General features: G+C 41.5%; 1 pseudogene; it reads left to right on the top strand.

Annotated features, from left to right (window-relative positions):
• Positions 1 to 1,962: 1,962 nt before the first annotated feature.
• Positions 1,963 to 2,426, top strand: LOC117025239 (ubiquitin-conjugating enzyme E2 L3-like; annotated as a pseudogene).
• Positions 2,427 to 18,159: the final 15,733 nt, after the last annotated feature.

Genomic DNA, 18,159 nt, shown 5'->3' with positions numbered 1-18,159 from the left:
GAGTTTCTATTTCTAGGAATGGCACACTACACAATTTAGACCAACCTTTCTATGGAGAATAACTAAAAAGCTAGAGGAATAGGTAAAACAAACAAACAAACAAAAATAGTCTTAAAAGCACCAAATAGCTAACTAATGAGTGGAATAGAATATAACTTCCAAACTAACAGAGAAGGGGAAATGAAGTGATGAAACAACATGAGTTATTATTCATTTGCCATGGAATTGATTTACTAACGTATTATTTAGAAATCTTACATCTTTGTTCAAAGGTGAGATTTGCTTACAACTTCCCTCTTCCGTGACAGTGTTTTCTGCCTTGGGTAGTGTTAGGCTAGCCTGAGCCCAAGTTAGGAAACTTTTCTCTTTTTCTATCTTTGTAATAACCTGTAAAACAGAAACTATGTGCTCTTAAAAAGTTTGGCAGCTGGGTGGACTGTTAGCTCAGTTGGTTAGAGTGTGGTGCTGATAACACCAAGGTTGCTGGTTCGATCCCCGCATGGGCCACTGTGAGCTGTACGCTCCTTAAGAAAAAAAAAAAATTGGCAACTATAATCTATCAGTAACCATTTCCTTCTATGGTATAGATCTTTGGGTATCTTTTCTGTTTTCCACTGGTTTATACACTTTTTTCTACTCGTCTTTAGCCAGCTTGGATACCGCTTTTCTATATAATTTTCATTTCATATGGATTTTTCATATAGCTTCTCTTATAATTTAAAAATTTTATCCCTAACTATAATTACATCTTTTTTCTCATATCTGCTTCATTATTCTAGGATCCAATGTGTCAGTGGACCATCTGATGCCAATCTGATTCTCATTTCTTTGAGGTAACTCTAGCTCTAACCCTAAGAAAGTTTTAAGGTATTTTACTGTTGGTGTTTTACATTTCAACAAAATGTATAGAAGAGACTTTCACTCAGCCTGCTCAGCGCCCAACCTGCTCACCATTTAACGTAAAGATCCTTTGCTCCCTCTTAGGTTATCCCTGGCTCCCACCCCCACCTTGTCCTTTTTATTCTCTCTTTGGTGATGGATACGGGAACTTTTAATCTATCCTTCATTACATTTAAATTTTCTCTCATACTTTCCAGATCATTGCTGTCTTGAAGTATTTTCTGGGAAAATTTTTACTCACGCTCTTTACCTATATGCATTCATCTCTTGCTTTTCATGACCTCATTTTTTTTTTTTTTAATTTCCTTGCTTCTTAGGGTAATAAACTTGTTTTCTGGATGCAATACCTTCTCTTAAACTTCTATAGATGTTAATTATACTTACTTTAAGGTATTCTTCTGTTTGTCCTGGTAACTCTTTTTCTTTATTTCACCTTCCATGTATCTTCATTTCTGTACTAAATTTTTTTCTGTCATCTTATGAAATGTACTCAGTCTGTCACCTTGCTTTGCTATCACTCAGTCTGGGAGGAATTTTAAACAGCGAATGTTTACTATCTTCAGTGTTTGCTAAGAATCTTGCAGCTTTGACTCTTGTAGAATGTAGTAATCAGGCTCCTTCTATGTATGATACTTAACTCATTCATATGTCTATGGCATTGCTAGTATTATTCTCTTACCTTTAAAGTACTATTTGTATACAAAGTGAGCTCAAGTGCCACCACCTCCATGAAGCCGACTATGATTTCTATAGCCTTGATCAATATACCTATGCTCTGAGTTCTCAAAACAGATAATATTGCATTAATTAGTCCTTAATTAACTTACTTACTTAAGGTAGTTAATATAATAACAATATCTAACATTCATAAAGCCCTTACTATGGCCTAGACACTATTCAAAGCACTTCAAAGTATTAATTCATTTAACCCTCATAACTCCCTGAGGCAGATGCTACAATTATTATCCTAGTTTTATAGATGAGATAACCAAGGCATAGCATAGATTAGGAAAATGGTCCATGGGCTTACAGCTAGTCAATAGTACAATCAGGAGATCCAAGATGGCGGCCAGCAGAAGGCTGCTGAAGAAGCTTGAAGAAATCCACAAATATGGAATGAAAATCTTCTGTAACATCCAGGTTGATAAAGCTAATTTATTGACTTGGCAAGGGCTTATTGTTCCTGACAATCCTCCATAAGATAAGGGGGCCTTCAGAATCGAAATCAACTTTCCAGCAGAGTACCCATTCAAACCACCGAAGATCACATTTAAAACAAGATCTATCACCCCAACATTGATGAAAAGGGGCAGGTCTGTCTGCCAGTAATTAGTGCTGAAAACTGGACGCCAGCAACCAAAACCAACTAAGTAATCCAGCCCGTCACAGCACTGGTGACCAACCCCCAGCCTAAGCACCCACTTCGGGCTGACCTACCTGAAGAATACTCTAAGGATCGTAAAAAATTCTGTAAGAATGCTGAAGAGTTTACAAAGAAATATGAGGAAAAGCGACATGTGGACTAAAATCTGCTGCGATTGATTCCAGCGAGTGTGAGCAGAGACCCAGAGCGGTGCAGACACCCCTCAAAGCAGGACTTTTGTGGAAAACTGACACATTCCACTGCCTGGTGTTTGCTTGTGGCAGTTACTAACTTTCTACAGTTTTCTTAATCAAAAGTGGTCTAGGTAACCTATAAAAGGATTAAAAATTTAAAAAAAAATAGTACCATCAGGATTCAAATTTAGAGAGTCTGGCTCCAGAGCCTGGCTTTATTCTCTGTGCTATACTTCCTACTATGTGTTCATTTTGTTTCCCCTACTAAATTGTACATCTTTCTGCTTTCCCTAGGAGCCTAGTGAGGGTGATGGATCAGAATGGATATAATCTGGTTCGTGCAGATTAATTATATCACTATGTGATGGCCATATGGTTACCATGACATGGTAGTAGTGATAGTTATTCTAATCCACCTGGTTCCTCCAAGTCAAAGCAAGAAAAATAGTCACTGTCTTCCTGGGAGGTTATTAAGACATCTGAAACCTTAGATGGCTATGCCTGTTGGGAATAGCCCATATTGGGTTTGCAGGCATCTGATAACTACAGCAGTTATCAGAGGTAGCCCTTGGTCCCAGGTGAAAGACATACAAGTTCACCGTAGACAACTCTGTGTTTGAAGCAGTTAGTGGTCTTCGGTGGAGATTATAAGCATAAGGTCATAATAATCATTGGGTTACCCTGTTTCTACTCATTTTCAAAAGACCAAGACAATGAGTGACTTAAAGCCAGAGAATATAGTACTCATTTTTACCTCTTTCACCTTGCCACTTTCCAGCGCAAAAATAACACATTGTAAGTATTCAATAAATATTGATAGAATTGAAAAGAATCTCACTTTACCTCAATGACTGGAGAAAGATGGCTGGCAGATGGCTTGAAGAACTATCTAAAAGCCACGCGTGTCAGGGTGACAGCTGCAAACCAGAGGGTTTTCCTTCCTGGGATTGATGGATCATCAATCCATCATCTTTAAACAAACAAATGCAGACAGAGGAACTTCTGTCAGGAAACATGATTGCTCCCATTTGCAGCATGTAAGGTTTTTTTGATACCTTGTGAATCATAAATATTAGAGACAAAGGACTAGCTCTTCCCTGCCTCACTTAGGAAATGATTAAATCCTTTGCTACCACTTATTACCAGATTGCATTTGTTGGGAAGTTGATGGGTGTGTGTGAGAGAGGGAGAAGAAGGCTGTGGAGTAACTGGGGGAAAGGAGTATCGTAGGGAAAGGTGGAAGGGTAAAGGTTTCCTACAGATCTTTTCTTATCTCTTTCTAAATAGTCTTTTAAATTTCTAAATTTGCCTCTAATTTGTAAACATTTTACTTTTATGCCACCATGACGCTTCCCTTTTAATTTGTTTTTATCTTGGAGGCTAAATCTTGCATTTTCTTAGTACATGTTCATATTTATACCTCTTTCTAGAGTGTTCTGTCACCATTGATTCCTCATTGCTTTCCCTGGGGGTTTAGAAGGGAAAGGACGTTGTAATAGAGACAAAGGTCCAACAGCATGGAGTCAACATTGACAGGGCTGGTTTTGGGAGGGAGGAAGACTCATGATACTCAGCCGTCAAAGCCAAGTGCAGACCTCAAGAAGAGGATTCTTCTAGGCTGCAACATTAGAAGCCTCGAGGGCATGATTCTGAGCATGAGCTTCTAATCAATACAATTTTCTATTTATCTCCCACACCAATGAAAAAAAAAAATCCACCTCTTTGACCAGTCTAAAGGGAGGCCTTGAGAAGAAGCACAAACTTCCTCATAGAGGCCCAGATGTGCACGCACATCAGTAAGCCCAGCTTCCCTGGAATCCATAGGGGTGAAATGTTGGCATTGTTTTCAAGATGGAAAATTGCTATTAATCTTGAACTCTGAGGGAAAGGAGAAACAGGAAGCTGTTGGGAACATAAAATAACACACTGAACTTTGAAATTAAAACAGGAAAATTCACTGCCTGACTTGCCCTTTAAAAGCAGCTTTCATAGTCCCTTGAAGAAAACAAAAGGAATCTGTGAAAGATTCACTAAATCATGTATTTTTGCTCACAGTGTTTACTGCAACTTGGAAGTCTGACTTCATAGACACTGACTCAAGTATGAAGTCTGGTTTAAAAAAGAAATTTCAAATACAATTTCTTGCTTTTCTTTCTTTTCCATGTTCCTCATGTTCTTTTTCATTCCAAGATCTGTAGCAATGTTTGCTAACATCTCATAAATGTTCCCACAACTAAGAAATGTTACATTAACTCTTGTCATGTCTGTAAGTCAAAGGGTTTCTCAAACCGTTTCCATTAGCACAGGGTGGTGGAAAGAACACTGGGAGTCTAAGACCTAGGATCCATTTTAGCTCACCAGGGACTAATTATGAATAAGTCAAGTAATCCTTCTGGTTCTATAGCTTCATTAAAAAAAAGTGGGGGAGGGAGTGGACTTCGCAGAAAATATAAAGTCTTTTTCAAATGATCTGATCAAGCTTGTTTATACTTAAATTACATAACCTTCACTAGACTATAAACTGTGAGTGTGGCGTCATGGTCTGTTTTGTCCACTACTGTGTCTCCAGAACCCAAAACAGTAACTACCCCTCAGTGACTATTTGTTGAATGAGGAATGAATAAACAAATAAATAGAAGGCATTGGTTCACAAAGAGCTGTGATCCAAGCAAAATTATCATGTTGAACTTGGGAGTAAAAAGGATTCAGTTTCTCTCATCTCAAAGGGAAGAGCCCAATGGGAGCTGAGAATTTAAGACTAGATTCAGTCCAGAAGAAGGAGCCCTTCTCTCAGCCTCTGAAAATTATGTGCTGGTGCTATGGAGCCAAAATAGAGAAATAAGTAAGCAGTCCAAGGTGGGCAAGAAAGAAAGTTTCAGTTTCAGGGGTCAGAGGGGCACCAGATTCAAGCACTAGCGTGTAGAGTGATATGCATGAATGGAAATGGAAATGGAAGATGGAAAGCCACAGAAAAGGAGAGAGCTTAACCCAACTTACACACGTCTGACAGCAAAAGACCTAAGCATCAAAGTGACTATAGATATAACTAAGAAAGCAATATGTACTGTTACGATGACATCAATCTTTTTGTAATTGCTGGCATTGCTCAGGTCCTTTTTAAGAGTGATGGATCTTGATTTCTATATTTTACATAAAGGAATCTATAAAGGAATAGGAGAAAAAATAAATTAGCTAAAGGAAAGAATTCATTATGTTTTATTTGGAAGAAACTAAGGGACCATGCTCTTAACATTACGTTCAAATACAGAAAGTAAATTTTTAGATTCATGTGAAGAAAAACTTCCTGCTCAGGAAGTTTTATTAAGAAATAAGCAACCAGGGAGCAGGGTGAAATCTTGTGCACTGTGGAAAAGAGTGTGGCAGTTCCTCAAACAATTAAACATAAAATTACCATATGATCCAGTAATTCCATTCCCAGGTATGTACCCAAGCGAAATAAAAACATATGTCCACTAAAACTTGTACATGTATGTTTCATAGCAGGATTATTCATAACAGCCCATAAGTAGAAATAATAGAAACAACCTAAATATCTATCAACTGGTGAATAGATAAACAAAATGTGGTGCATCCATACAACAGAATGTTATTCATCAAAAAGAAAAAGAAAGAAAGAAAGAGATGAAGTTCTGATACATGCTACAACATGCACCAACCTTGAAAACATTATGCAAAGTGAAAGAAGCTGGCTACATAAGGTCACATATGCTATGATTGCATTTACATAAAATGTACAAAATAAGCACATTCATGAAAACAAAGTATGTTAGTAGTTGCCTAGGTCTGAGGGGGTGGGAGTTAGGTGGAATGGAGAGTGACTGCTGAAGGGTATGACATTTCTTATTGGAGTGATGAAAAATACTATAAAATTAGGTCATGCTGGTGGTTGCACAACAGTTGGAGTCTACTAAAAACCACTGAGTTCTATGCTTGAAGTAGATAAATTTTGTGGTATGTAAATTACACCTCAATAAAGTCGTTACATATTTTTTAAAGAGTAGATATTCATCTGGACTGAAAGTGTGTGAGTAGTCAAGTTGAGACAAAGAATGCACCATATGCCCTCTTACCAGCTCTAAAACATTATTATTCTGTGACTTTGACCCACAAAGATACCAGACTTAGATGTGATGCCAAGACTAAATAGACTGGATGTTTAAAAAGACCTCTTTGTATAGATTATAAGGGAAGATGCTATACTCCGAAAGCATGCACACAGGTGCTGTTGGAAACCAGTTGAGACTCAGCTTTTATTGCTCAGAAGTGAAAAGTCCTGTGTGTCCAGTACAAACCACATACTCTCTTCCTAAATGATTGTCTTTTACTCCAATCCAATCTTCCTACTTGCACTTTTACAATCTTTTACATAGAATAGACAAGTGAACTTTTAAAATGTAAGTCACAATGAGCTACTCATCCTATTGTACTTTACATGAAATCCAAATAGCCTCTCCTACAAGTCTCACATGAGCTGACCCCTGCTTCCCTCCCCACTCTCACTTTTACCCACAAGTTCCAGCCACGTTGGTCATTTTCCGGTTTTCTGGGATACGTTGAAGCCGTTGCATTAGCTGTGTCCGCCCCCAGGAATGTTCTTCGTCCTGACTCTGTGGCTGTATGCTTCCTTCTTTCTACTCAAGCCTCAGCTTGTCATTAGCATGGCAATCCCGTAAGAGTATACTGCTTTGTCGTTGCTGTTTATTATATGAATAGATGCTCAACTGTATTTGTTGAAAGAATGAATTAACCGATTTCTCACTACTCTAACAACCCTACAGAGTCCCCATTTTATAAATGGGGAAGTAGAGACGTGGCCTGTAAAAGGCTACATAGCATGTAGAAGTAAATTTTGTTCTCTGTGAGGGTAATTCATTGGAAGAATAATTCAGTGATTCTCCCTGTGTTTTCCTGTCTCCCGCTCTGCCAAGCAGGTTGTCAGGCTTTGTATTTCCTTGTCTCAGGGATTGTTGCTGGGTTGTTTGAAGACAGTGGCTCTTCCTGTATTTGTATATTTTTCCTGGATTTATTCCAGTTGAGGAGCTGATGCTAGTGTCCTGAAGGGGTAAGGGAGGAGGAGAATGCCTTTGAAAGAAACCAGTCTGTAAAGGAAAATTCCAGCAGACTGAGGATGAGACAGGAATCACGGAGAAGCATGTCCAGTTCATTGCAATGGCCCCATAGAAAGCAAGGCTTCAAAGGGACGTGGTCCCAGGGGTGACTCAGGAGGCCATCGCTTTCCTGCCCTACACAGTTTCACCTCCCCAAGCAGGTTCCAGGGGTAGAAAGCTGAACATTAAGAGATTACTTAGGTTTAGACCATGATGATGCCAGTATGACCATGACGTATAGAAACAGGAAAGCCATATTCTACAGCACTATGCTATGTTATTTCTCTCCCTCCAGGTTACAAAAATTAAGCAAAAATGTAAACCATTCATTTCCCTCAAAAAAAAAAAATCAGAAATTTGGGTAAATATGTCACCAAGTTAACATGTGTATTAGGAATCTACTTATACTACCCAGGGCAAAGCAAACATCTGCTCCCGGACTGAAGGAGAGAAAGACAGCTGAAGAAGTGGGCACCCTGCAGGGAAAGCCAGAGGCAGAGCCTACTACAGAGTGCATCGAAGGAGACACACACGCGTGTAGTTTGGAACAGGAGGGTGATTCGGCCTTCCTAGCTGTTGGTTCAGAGGTGCCAAGCTAAAGATAAATCATTGCCATTTTCAACAGCATACCTGAAGGGAGTTGCCATGAGTCGGTTAATGGCCTGTCAGGGGTTCAGCAGCCCTGGGAATGTTTCTCTTTTAACGAGGTTCACTAGGTAATTGAGGGGGCTCTGCTTCAATGTCCTGCCTTGGCATCTGGGGACCAGCTCTGGTCTGGAAAGCCGGCTCCCTCCCCTCGGTCGCCACAGCCTCCATACCAAGGGCCACGTTGTCTTCACCCAGGAATGTATAAAAGGGTTCTAGTCACATTACCAGCCCCTGGAGGAGAAGGCAACCAACCTCTTTCCCTGAGGGGTGAGAAAACAGGAGTCTGCCAATATTTAACAGGTGAAACAGCGTAGGTGAAATCCCAACTAGGGTAACAAGAGAGCATTAAGGGTTCAAGCAAGATTTATGAGGTAGCACATTCCTCAGCAGGCAAGGTTGCGGCCACAGTCCAGTTACCAGTGGAATTAAAGCTACAGATTGCCTCAGTCACTCAACCCATGAAACTGGAAATTCTATAAAATGGCATTCTCCTGGCTTCGGGAATCCTGATAAATCCCAAACTTTCTCATCAACAGGAAAAAACAAAGAGGTTAACACACTCTGGCTCTCTGTTTACTAGGTGAATTGTCCTTGGCCTCCCACTGAGCTCTTCTCTAGAACCTCCCATGTCTGCTCTCTCCCAGCATGCCAAGCTTCCAACAGTGCTGCCTCTCAAGCAGGACACTCATCTCATTCCTTCCTCAACTAAGCTGGATACCCTGCTGGCCCAAGTATTAGACTATGGGACAAGTGGGCAATAAGACTCCTGTGCGTCCAGTAACACTCACTCCTCAGGCTTCTCGAGGAGCTCTACACAAGGGCTGAGACAGGGTAAGTCTCTGCCCTTTCCCCTAAGAGAAGCCTCCAACTGGAGGTTTTGAAGACACAACAACTGGAACCTAGCCCCAAATTGGTCCCCTGTTCTCCTCCAAAATGGTCTCCTGCACCAGCACCCCTCTTTCTCTTAGTGGCACTCACATTTCTACTTCCCTATTTAACAATTGTCAAGTCACTTGCCTATTCTTTCACCTTCATTTCCAATATTCATCCTACCCTAGCTAAGAAGTTTTGATTGTGGACTTCTTTTACACTCTCTCCTTTCTCATACTCCTCAATTCAGGAACCAGGGCTTCCACGTCAGTCTCCTGGGCAGTTCCATAGCCTGCAGTCTGTATCAACCTCATTCCTCCCAATTCCACTACCAGGTGACCCTTCCTCATCTATTTTCTGCTGTTCACTTAGTCATGCAATGAAAATTTACTGAGTTCCTACTATGTGCTGGGTGCTACTCCAGGGACTGAATATTGCAAAAAATAAAAATAAATTGCAAAAAAAATATGCATAGTCACTACAGTTTGAGAGCTTACATTTCTAGTGGATGGAGCACAAAGTAAACAAACAAATGCATAGTAAATCAGATCGTGGCGAATGCTATGGGGGAAAAGAAAGGATTTAGTAAGGGAAATAGAGAACACCGGGGTAGGGAAGGGGTGTGGTATCATTTTATATTGAGGGGGTAAAGGAAAGCCTTCTGAGACGGTGATATTTTAGCCAAGACCTGAAGGAAATGAACGAATGAGTGCAGGAGTCACGGGCACACCTGGGACAAAAGCAGTCCGTGTAGACAGAACCTCACAGTACCAAAGTCCTGAGGCAGAAGCAGGCGTGGCGTGTTCAAGGAGCAGTAAGGAGGCTGCTGTGGCTGGAGCACAGTGTGCAGGCAAGGAGGACAGAGAGGGAGCAGAAGGGGCGATGCCAGATGTTAAAGGGACTTGTAGGCTGTTGTAAGGACTTTAGCTTTGATGTGAGTAAAACTCAGAGCCACTGGGGGATTTTGAGCATCCCCCTAATTTGAATTTTAAAAGGATTACTGTAGCTACTTTATTGGAATAAGGGGGAAATGGTGAAATGAGGGAGCCCGGTTAGGAAAACATTACAGTCATCCTGGTGGAGAGATGGTGGTGGCTTGAAGTAAGGATAGCAGCAGGGGTACTAAGAAGTAGTTAGATTCTGGAACTATCTTAAGAGTGAACAAGATTTACCAATGAGCTGAATGTGGGGCGTGAGGGAAAGTAGACTCTGAGGTCTTTCATCTAAGCAGTTGGGAGACTGGAGCATATCCATTTATTGAAATGTGCAAGACTGTGGAAAGAGAAAGTTGGTGTTGAGGAGTGGGGTGAAAATCCGGAGTTTAATTTTGGACATGTAAAGTTTGAGATGCTTTTTAGATACTGGCGTGGCAACGTCAAAAAAGCCTTTGGACAGATGAGTGTGGAGATCTGAGGAGAGGTTAAGTCTGGAGATGTACATTTGAGAGGTGTCAGCACATTTATGGCATTGATGGGACCGGATGAGATGACCAAGAGAGGGGGTGTCAGTAGCATCAGGTAGGGTGAGCAGTGGCCCTGGGGATTTCTCACAGTCCATAGAGATCAAAAGTTCTTTGCTCCTTAGGCTGCTCCCCAAGGCTGACTGTAACCCAGACTGACCCTGGCTGTTCAAAAACCGTCTTCCCTTTTGTGAACCCTCTACACCGGTCATTACAGTAAGTCCTCACTTACCATTGACAGATTCTGTGCCTTTAAGTGAAATGACAGAATGAAACCAATTTTACCATAGACTGATATAAACAATAGTTAAGTTTCTATAGCATCTCATCAATGTTATAATGAAATAAATGATATTGAACAAAATGGCATTATTCAAGTACCTGCTGTACTTTCATCCTGTTCACACAGAGCCCCCGGCATATCTTGCAGATTTTTATTCTAAACCATAAATGCTACCCATCTTAAAAGGTCCAGTTAAAATCCCACCTCCATTTATTTGTTTATTCCCCATATATCTTTGTAAATCTATAGAGTATTCCAGGCCAAAGATAGAGCAATAACAAAGACAGTCGTTTTCCAGAAAGCGTTTCCTGACCCCCCTGCCTAATTGCCCTGTTCCTGATCTTCTGTAGTAAAAAAACCCAGAATTTTTAATTGGCACTGACTAATAGGACAAGCTCTTTGGTGGGCACTGGGGCAAAATTAAAAAAAAGAGATGGTCACAGTCTATTAGAGAAGCAGCAAGTCAGCATGAAATTACAAAAAACAAACAAACAAGCAAAAGACAAAAAAAAAAGTTCCTTGCGATAGAGGAGAATGCAGTGTGGTAAGCCAAATAACACTTCACCGCTCCCAAAGATGTCCACATCCCAATAGGCAGGAGCTGTGAATATATTAGTTGGCATGACAAAAGGGTAATTAAGGTGGCAGATGAAATTAAAGTTGCTAATCAGCTGACCTTAAGAGAAAGAGTATCCTAGGCTATCTAGGTAGGCCCAATGTAATTTCAAGGGTACTTAAAAACAGAAGAGGAAGCAGAAGAGTCAGAGAAAGATGTGAGGATGGAAGAAGAAAACCACAAACCACAGAATGTGGGGGAACCGCTGGAAGCTCAAAAGGCAAGGGAGTGGATTCTCACAGCCTCCAGAAAGGAATGCAGCCCTCCCTTCAGGTACCTTGATTTTAGCCCCAGGAGACCCGCGTCAAATTTCTGAACCACAGAACTGTAACATAATCAATTTGTGTTGTTTTTAAGGTACTAAGTTTGCGATATCTGTTATGGCAGCAATAGAAAACTAATATAATGCTCTATGGTTATTTAACTCTTTCAAAAGTGTGCGAAAAGTGTGTTATCTCCCCCAATATAAATTGCCAATTTCCAAAGATCGGAGACAATGAAAATATCTTTAAAAATGCCTCCTTTAAATGTTCATATTAATTAGGGCTCTTTTGGCTGCAATTAACAAAACTTAGCAAAAAATTTCATAAGCAGGAAAGCTGGCTTAGTCAATGAAAAGTTCTGAAGTAGGTTTAGCTTCAGGCAGAGCAGAAAAAAAAAAGATACTCAAGTGATTTTGTCAGGTGTTGTCAGAAACCCATCTCTGCTCTCTGCTCATTTTATTGTCAGGTAGGCTGTTCTTAGGTGGTGGGAAAGATGTCCACTGACAGCTCCAGGCTTACTTTCCACAGGCTTAGCAACCCCCAAAGAGAGGAACTTCTCAACTCTAGGGGTTAGCACTCACTGGGTTTACTTGTGTCGTCTACCTGACCCTGATCTAATCATGGTGGCCAAAGGTGTACCAGAGTCTCATCACAGGGCCTGCCTGGGTCACGTGCCCATCGCTGGCAAGCAGGAGCAGGGTCATCACCCTCTACCCACAGTGTGTGAAATGAGGGTGCAGAGCATCCATAGTGACCTCCCTTTCCCTATAATGCCAGAGCAGGGAGTAAGGCTAGAAGCAGGATTTCAGGGAAGTGAATGGACTTTGAAGTCAGACAGATTTAGGTTTGAATGCCATCACCATCCTTTACTATGTCTATCAGCATCTTTTATAACCTTTCTGAGCCTCAGTTCTTCATAAGCAAAGTTATGGGACAGGGTGCGTGTCCCTGAGCAGTCCTTAAACCATTAGATCATCTGCGTGTAACTGCCTAGCTCTCTTCCTGACATGGACAAGGAGGAAAATGTGCTCCGGAAATGCAGGTTCCCTTCCCTCTTCCTAGCAAGTGAAGGTGAGTGTCCTGCAGCCAGGCAGCCTCCTACAGAACACCTCTACCCTGGCTCACGTTCCATTAGTCTCCAGCCAGCTTTATTCTTTTGTACCGTATGCCAACTTGAGACTCCCAGCTCCTCAAGGGAGTTTTGGTCATCTCAGATGCCTTCACGCTTCTCTATCTGAAAGGGAGTGCTCTTTAGTTACTCATTTAGAAGCAGTGACCCCCGTGTGCTCCTGCAAGAGGTATTCCTTGCAGGACATTCCTGCTCAGGCTTTAATCTGCAGTAGGAGGAAAATGTAAGAGTTGATGTGCACATAGAGCTGCTTTCGTTTCCCCCCAAACCTGAAGCATCCCACTGCCCTGGAGAGAGGGGCTGCTGCTTGGACATCAAAGTGGAGCAGGCAAAGTCCAGAGTGTTTACAAAATCTGCTAAGTGTTCAGCAAATCAATAGCAAACCTGGGAGTTGATATTTAGAACTAAATGGAACCAAATTAAATGGAACTAAATGGCTCTCAAAGTTCTCAAATTAAGGGGAAAAAAAACTATCTATCTGGCACTGTACCCAGAGCTATCCTGTTCATTATCTCACATCTTACCTCAAGCTATCACTACCCACGTCAAGAGCTAAAACAGGATTGGCAGAGCCCCGCACAGAATTCCAACCACTGTTAGTTCCTTTCTATGAGAACTCAATACAGAAAGACTAAGAAGTGGAAGAAAGAGTATTTCCTAGTCCTTAAGACCCATCATTCATTAGTTCCTTAGTTTCTCCCTTCTCTTAGATCTGACCTTATTTTATATACCGGCTTAGGCACCTCAATTTCAGACCCCAACCATTCCTGGTAGGTGAGTACTGAAATACCATCTGAGTCTTCATGGAGAGTTTTCCTCATCACCCACATGCAGCCAGAAGGTAGAAAAACTTCTAAAAATTCCATTCCAGCAGAAACCAAGTGGAAAATCACATTGCAGTTCTGTTTCCAAGCCAATAACAACGAACAATCCAATGGTGGGAAGGGGAGGAGAAGAGAGGGGAGAGTTTGGGAGAGAATGAATAGAGAGAAAAAGAAAAGAAAACCCTAACATACCTTCAAACGTCGGGGTACAAAATGAAATTAAGCTGCCCAGATGCACAGAATGAACACATTTAGCCATTCCCCAGAATCTATAAGCGTAAATAATAGCCTACATGTGAGCCTACTCAAACTAGGCACAAATCCCATTGGCAGGTCTACAAAAAATAAAAATAAAAAATAAAAAAATTCCTGCAAACATCATTAACTCACCCTAAACCTGCTTCCAAAGGAAAAGGTCAAATAATGAAATGATATCAATAGGAAGACGTGGGTCACAAACAAGGGAAGGCTGCAGAGTAAATGGCATCCTTGGGATCTGTAAAGCTTCAAGGAGAGATGATGAAAATGGCTGGTTTTGCTCTTACAGAGACACTCAGCTTGCTTACTGCATCAGTCTTCAGTTTTTGCATTTTCCTCCTGAGGCAGCAGGAGGATTTGCCATGCCTTATTTTGCATACTTAGCTTCAAGAAGGAAAGCAATATGGTGTACCACTGAGAGGGTGGTGGAGTAGGGGGGCGTCGAGGGGAGTCGGGGCGGGGGAGGTGACAGCAGTCTAAACATTTAAAGCGAAAAATCAAAGCGAAGTATTGCCATGTTCACCTTCCATCATCACCTGAGTTAGATTTATGTTCATACTGGTTGATAGTTTGGCAGGAAGGGTTACCGCCTCACTTCTCTATAAACCAGGGGAGATTTTATGGCAGCTCTTAACAGTACTGACCCTTCCTCCTTTGGGGCCATTCTTTTCTCTGGACTTTTCTCTAGGCTTTGTAAATACCACGCTCTCTAACATTTCCTCTTATATTTCTTTGGACGTGTCTTCTTAATCTCCTATAAGGGCGGCTCTTCTCCTCTTCTTGATGTCTCCCCAGGCTTTTCTCCAGGCCGCTCCTCTTTACTGAGCTCACTCCCCTTGGATGTCCTGGTCTGCCCTCATGACCTCAGTTACCATCCTTGTGCTCAGGACTGGCTTCCCTTCTGAGCTCCAGGTCTATATCACAGCTGCGTCATTAGACACCTCCACTCTGGCTCCTTATCGCAGCGTGTCCTTCAAATTCTTTAACTTTCCCTTCCAAAACTGCGGTGTTCTCGGCCCTTGTGTTTCAGTGAATGGCCCAACTGTACCAATAAAAACCGGTTGACATCCTTAACACCAGCTTCTTGCCCGTTCCCTACATCCATTCAATCCTCAGGGCCTGTCTAGTCTGCCTTCTATTTATTGAATCAATCCACCTTACCTTATCCATTCTGCCAGCACCCTTGTCCAAGCTAGGACATCAGGAGGCAGTTAAGAGTAGAGGTTAAGAGAACTGTCTCTGGAGCCAGGGTTTAAATTCCAGCTCTACCTCATCGTACCCTTGAGCACGTTGCTTAATCCATGCTTCAGTTTCCTCATCTGTACATAGAAAGAATACTACAGCAAATCTCACAGACTTGTTGTAAAAATTAATGACAATATATGTAAAGGGGTTAGAAGAGTACCTACCACATATGTAGTTAGCTCAAGAAAGTGCTAGTGGTGGTTACGGGATTATTATTACTATTATGATTACTGTTTTTATGATTGCCCATCTTGATAATGGAATCTCTCACCTAACTTCATCTCCTTATATCCATTAATACATTTCTCCAATATTTTATGCACATTACTTCAAGAGTTGTGGTTCCTGAAGGCAAATCCTATTATGACACTACCGTCGTATTCAGTTTCACTCGGGATAAAGTCCAAATCCCTTGACATCACTTAAGAGGCTCTTCAGTACCTGGCTCTTCCCTGCATCTCTCTGGCAACTAGTCCTTTTTGATATCTCTGGTCCTTTTCACGTGATTGAAACACTTCCTCTTCTTCACAGAGATAACTCCTGCTCAATAAATTCTTCATTGAATGTCTCTTGCCCATGTTGGGAAAATTTAATTGGAAACAAAATTTTCTCCCAGCTCAGAAAACCTCCCAACAAGGGAGTAAAGATTAAAAAAAAAAAAATTTATTGTTGAATAAGCATTAAACTAGAATGTGATGTGTGTCACAGGCAATCCCCTAAGAGACTGTGAATACAGTAAGAAATCTTACCATTTTGAAGCCAAGATACAACTCGTTACATACATATTTTCAAGATAAATAATATTATAACTAGTCCACAAGTAAGAGGACTTGGCAGCATTGTTTGTCACATGTGGTTTGCCCTGACTACCTAGTAATTGGGCTGTCGTGCCGGGCAGCCTGTGGGGTCTCTGGTCTCACTCCCCACACAAGAACGCAGGACATGGCTAGGCCAAAAAGGAACACCCACGGAGCCATAAGTAGGGGAGTCACACCACTGTACTCTCACTGGCAGCTGAGTTGGAGACACAGGAACCAGGAGCCACACAATTCTCAACCCTCACTGCTCCACTTGCAGGCTCAGTCACCACCTTCTTGCTAGCTCCCATTTTCTGCTAGCGTAGCCATGGCAGTTATATTAGTGGCCAATGGCTCACTGGTTACAGCTGACGGCCAACTAGCCACAGCTGATGGCCATTTGATCACAGTCGATGGCCATTTACTACCTGAGCCAGCACCTTTCTATGTGAGGCCGAGAGCCTGGAAACTGCTTTTTGGGGCTCTGTCCCCACATGGGCTGATCATCTGTGTTTGATATCTCCCCAGAAGAAAACAAATTTCTCAGGCCATATGACAGGAGGCAGTTTTGCAACTCGGAGCAAAGGGCTCACCTGCGTCACACTCCTACACTCCCGCAGAAACTGCGAAATAAGGCCTATCTCCCTTGATATTCATGTTTCAGAGAGACAGCTCCAAGGTCCTTGAGAAAGACATTTATGATCATAAAGATGACAAAAGACCTATCTAGGTTTCAAAAGAATTTATATACACTTCAAAGAGAGGAGAAAGAACTTACAATTACAAGTTTTCTGAGGTCTGAGAAGAAGGAAAAGAGGAAAACCTCTTTCCTTATTTTCAACAGGGAGAATTAAGCCTTTTATTTTTCACTTGTATTTGTCCTTACACTTGCCCCAGAATAGATTGTGAGCCTTCCATGGCTGCCCAAAAAGCACTCTTTTCTTCTCATGTATTACACTTGAAGCAGCCCTTCAGTATTTCATTCATTCAATATTGAATGAGTGCCTGCCAGGTGCTGGATACTGGCTAGATGGTGGTTAACAAACTCACATGGTCTTATCTGAATGAAGCTTCCAGTCAGTGAGGGAGCTAGACAAACAAGTAAACAAAGAAAACCACTGTATAACTAACAATGTGATAAGTATAAAACAAACATGCCACTTTCAAACAGAAAATTTTGTTCAAGAATTAATACATGGTAGAATAAATATACTTCCAGGGCTCCATCATTTAAGGAAGAGAGACTGCTTGGACAAATAAAAAGGATAAAATAGGATTGGAATTTGTTTTTAGCTCCCAGAGAGAGTGACTTCCTCTCATGTGGGCAGAGACAGTGGAGAGCGAGGAAATAGGTTCAGGCTGCCAGTGTCTTCCTCATCTTCAGAGGATGAGAGGACGGTGTAAACAAACTTTTTATGAAGCTGAAATATTAATGCTAATGCAGATTCAGTCAAATTGTGTGGCTCGAAAACCAGTGTTCTATTTCCCAGAAGAGGAATTAGGAGAACTAGTCAATTCTCTTGATGATGGCTGACTCAACTCAGACTATATATTTCATTCTAGGATTTGTGAGAAAGGGTTTGAAATCAGAAATATATGAGAGGAAGAATGAGGCAATACCATAGCAATTCCAGTTGGCCTGCTTCCAAGCGCCCTGCCCATGTGGGCAACATCTGTGCCTGATGTTCACCCTCATTCCACATCCCAGCCAGAGATATGCCCCTCTGCTCACCAAGAAAAATGCCATCATTCCATTCTATGCCCCTACCTAATATTTTTAAAAAAATGTTAACTCTGATCCAGCAAAGGACGCTCCCTCCTTGGAAGACGTAAGGGTGGCATAAACAACTCCTTTGAAGCTGATTTAAGTTGTCTGGGGGAAGATCTTTAGAGAGAAACACCAGGCGTATTATGCTCTGAAACTGCAGTAGTGACCTCTACTTCCTATTTGGTGGGTTTGAGAGGGAAGAATTTAAGTTGAAGCAGTGATTGAGTTTGCATCAGAATCACCTCTAGAGACTAATTCAGTAAGTCTGGGTTATAGCCTGAGAATTCGCATTTCTAACAATTTCCCAAATGGTGCTGACGCTGTTGGTCTAAGGCCCGGACTTCGGAAAACCAGTTTGATATTAATTGTTGCTAATCTTAACTGCACAGTAGAATTATCTGAAGTGCTTTCAA

This window comes from Rhinolophus ferrumequinum, chromosome 7 (genome assembly GCF_004115265.2).
Source record: "Rhinolophus ferrumequinum isolate MPI-CBG mRhiFer1 chromosome 7, mRhiFer1_v1.p, whole genome shotgun sequence".
Lineage (NCBI taxonomy): Eukaryota > Metazoa > Chordata > Mammalia > Chiroptera > Rhinolophidae > Rhinolophus > Rhinolophus ferrumequinum.
The sequence above is the reverse complement of the archived record's forward strand: the minus strand, read 5'-3'. Positions and strand labels throughout refer to the sequence as shown.